General features: G+C 36.4%; 1 pseudogene; it reads left to right on the forward strand.

The window, feature by feature from the left end:
* The first annotated feature begins 1,021 nt into the window (after positions 1–1,021).
* Positions 1,022–1,122, forward strand: LOC123243390 (annotated as a pseudogene).
* Positions 1,123–4,045: the final 2,923 nt, after the last annotated feature.

Genomic DNA, 4,045 nt, shown 5'->3' on the forward strand with positions numbered 1-4,045 from the left:
GGAAGTGTCTGAGGTAGGATTTGAACCTACGACCTCCCGTCTCCAGGCCTGACTCTCAATCCACTGAGCTACCCAGCTGCCCCCTATAATTGTTAAGAACTATGCTTTCTTAAAAAAAGAATGTCCTGCATTTCATGATAACAGTGAAAAATCAAAAAAAAATTTAGCCATGCTTGCTAAATAATATTTTTTTACTAATAATAATGTTTTAGCTTTGAATAGCAATTTTTCAAAACATATGGGTGTATACATCTCATTTAATCTTCATGACAATTCATAGAATATCAGAATCTCATAAATGGAAGAGAATTCAATTCATCTAATCACTTGAACATAAATTTAAAATGGTTTATTAATTGTTTGCTGTGTGCAAGACAATGGGCTATCAATATTATTCCTGAACATATCTGGTCCATATTTGAAGAAGAATTTCTTCTTCAACAGACTAAACATGTCTTAATCTCCATTTTTTTCTCAAAGACTTCTAGTCTTCAAGAGGAACTAATTGTTTCTAGGCAGTCTATTCTACTTTTTGGATAGCTCTGTTAGAATATATTTGCTCAAAGCAAGACTGATTTTTTTCACTGTTACTTTAACTTAGAGAATTCAGGTTTTGTCCTTTAAGGCTAAGATGAATAAATCCAGTCATGAAAACCCTCAAACCCCTTGATGACAGATATCATAGACAACACCCAGCACTGCTTAGGGGCATGCTGTCCTACAATAACCCTTCCAATAATTGCCTCCTTTCTCTTTATTTTTTGCATCTTTGTTGATCTGATATCTGTGAGGTAGAAATTCAGATATCTTATGATTCACATTTCTCTTCCTAATGATTTGGAGACCTTTTTTCCATATAGTTGTTAATTTCCATTTCTTCTTTTGAAGTCAAGCATTTATTAATCACTTACTATGTACTATACACTGTGCTAAGTGCTGGGGTTATGAAATGAAGGAAAAAGATTCCTTGCTTTCAAAGAGCATTATGGTGGGGTAAAAAACTTAAAAAGAAGCTGAATGGGTGCTTGCTTCAGCAGCACATATACTAAAATTGGAATGATAGGGAGAAGATTAGCATAGCACAAAGATAACACGCAAATTTGTGAAATAGTCCATGTTTTCTTGTAAAAAAAAAAAAAAGAAGCTGAGTGGAATAGGGTATGTCTACTTTACTTTCTGCTGCTAGAGGCCAAGCTCCTCGAAGTAATTTCTGGCTTGCTTCTTTGTATCCATTTGACTGCATGTATGTGTACATGCTGTTGCCCCATCATTTTTTCAGTCTTGCTCAACTCTTTCTGACCCCATTTGGGGTTTTCTTTGTGAAGATACTGGAGTGGTTTGCCATTGCCTTCTCTAGAGAATGTGTGCTGCTACTCCCTTTACTGTGTTTCAAATTTTCTTAGACTGACATTCCAAATGCTAGCTAGGATATCTCTCTCTGGATAATTCGCTGCTTTACTATACACAATGGCCAATGGAGAGGAGAGTAGAAGAGCTGTGCTTTCCCTTTCTTACTAGGAAGTAAAGAATTATTTTCATTCCTAAATACTGGTCCTGCTTTAGGTAATCTGAAATGTCAGCTATCTTGTGCTGACAACTATTTATAACTATGAAAAATTATAACATTGCAGCCAGTTTCATGTATCTGATGAGAGAGAGAAGGGGATGAGGGAAGCAAGAGGAAGGGTTTCATATTTCCTAAAGGAATAGCCAGGTGTTAATATCTTGATAGCACATTAACATCTCATCACCTCTGATTAAATCTTGTAACTTGATGAATTGAGATGAGATGAAGGTAACTAAATCTTCCTCTCTTCCTCCCCTTCTACCCTTACATGTGTAAAGGAGAAGCATTTAGAATATGATATCCTAGAAGGTAAAGTGAAAGATTTATAAGCAGGAACCCACATATAATCCTAAAGGGGAAAATAGATCTTTAATTAAATTGAAGGCTTGAAGTCTTGAAGATGAAGATATCCAAGATCAGGACATAATTGGAAATGAAAAGAGAAGAGCAGTTAGAAGAGGCTATATAATGGACAGCTAGGTTGTGCCATAGATAGAGTACTGAGTCTGGAGTCAGAAAGATTCCCCTCCCTGAGTTTAAATTTGTCCTTAGACAATTACTAGTTATATGACCCTGTACAAGTCATTTAATCCCATTTGCCTCAGTTTCCTAATCTATAAAATGAGCTGGAGAAGGAAATGGCATTCCACTCTAATATCTTTGCTTAGAAAACCCCAAATCAATAGGATCAAGAAAACCCCAAATCACATGGGATCTAGAAGAGTTAAACACACCTGAAAAATGACTCAACAACACAAAAAAAGAGGAAATATTTATATACTAAAAGAGTGAGAAGAAGCCAGTGTCTCCTCAGAATGCTAATGTTTTCAAAGGTGATAGAGGGAAGGCAGAAGGTCTGGGATAAGTTTTGCTCTTTTTTGATAATGTAAAAAAATTAAGAAAAGAAAAGGAATACATTTTTATGGAAGAAAGAGGGAGGTATGAGGGTGAACTTGGAAATTTCACATAATACATGTTCAAGAAACATGCATAGTTGGAAAATCTTGAACCCCTAAAGATTGCATTGCCCAGAACTCCTTTCTGTATTACCTATAATGCTTTTCCTTTTGTTTACATTTGTGTGGTCACATTTGTATAAGTTCTGAGGCTCCGCCTTGTTCTTTCTCTTTTGCTCCTGGGAACAGGCTGGTTAGTGACCTTTTAGTTAGGTCTCTTTTGTTAGTTCATTATTAATAAAAACTTTATTAAATATAATATGTAGTTATTGGAAATTAATTTTTAAAATCCACAGTTTTGCTAACCACAAAGAGATAGAATTCTCAAATTTTTTTTAAGATAGATTTTCAGTACAGTTAGTAAGTTTGCCCAGAGCCTGCAGACTCTGCCCATTCAGCCCACCTGCTTCCACTGCCCACTTCTCACTTCTCCTTCTACCTGCTTAGCATTCCTTGTCACTCCCACGCAGCCTGCACCCCCCACTGCTGCCACCAGACCTACAGCTGTGAGCCAGCCAATCCAAACTGCTTTTTTTCAATGGATGGGTGAGAACTCCAATCCCTTCTCCCAACCCACATGGGTTTTCCAGCCTGCACTAGCCATTTTTTAAGCTGAAGTCTTAAACTGACCCGGGCTGAGAGAGACTTGCAACATAGGAATTTATTCCTCCTCCCCCCCCACCCCATAGGAAGGGTACTTCTCTGCAGTTTTTCTTTTGAGGGAAGAGAGACTAAATCAGTAGATTTGAAGAAGAAGTTTTTGGGATTTTGTTTCTACCTTTTGGCCAGTTCTCTCATATGAAAATACCCTATTTTTCTCCAGCAAGATTTTGCCTTTTTGTGTTTAATCTGTAAACAAACTTCCACTCAGTGTTTTTTTTTTTTTGAGGACTAATGCTGTTTCAAAGCATGCTTGAAACTCTGAAACAACAGTTTGAGTTGGTAAAGTTTCAAGGTGCAGTCTGGATCTGCTTAATTCTTTTCTAAGGGTTTTTTGTGCTGATTGAATACCTTGCAGTTGAGAGAGCTTCACTAATCTTAAGATTCAGGGGAGAAATTCATCTCTCCACACCCCCTCGCCATTTGGCCAACATTTACAAAACATCCAGTTTGAGATTCCTTCATACTATGCTCAGTGCAGAATTCTCCCTCGCTATGACGAAATTCAGAGCTGTGACAAACAAAATCTGAATGGATGAAAATACTGGGGAGGGGAAGGAACCTTCAAAAGAGATCTGAAAGTTTATGGCTTGCTAATTATTTTCAACTTTCCCCCTCAAGATAGTAAACAACTCTATTGGGATTGGTAAAAAGGATTCTTGACTACACTTCTTGTAACTTGTTATTTGCTTATGTTATTGTATTTGTTGATTTCTTTAAGGTTTAAATTTTTAAAAATATATCTGTATTAATCTAATTAATATCTATTCTGTTATATGATTTTTTTCTGTACCATTTCCCTATAATTTTACTGAACAACATATCATCATAAAAAGCACATAAGTCTTATGTATCCTGGAGT

Source organism: Gracilinanus agilis, chromosome 3 (assembly GCF_016433145.1).
Source record: "Gracilinanus agilis isolate LMUSP501 chromosome 3, AgileGrace, whole genome shotgun sequence".
Classification (NCBI taxonomy): domain Eukaryota; kingdom Metazoa; phylum Chordata; class Mammalia; order Didelphimorphia; family Didelphidae; genus Gracilinanus; species Gracilinanus agilis.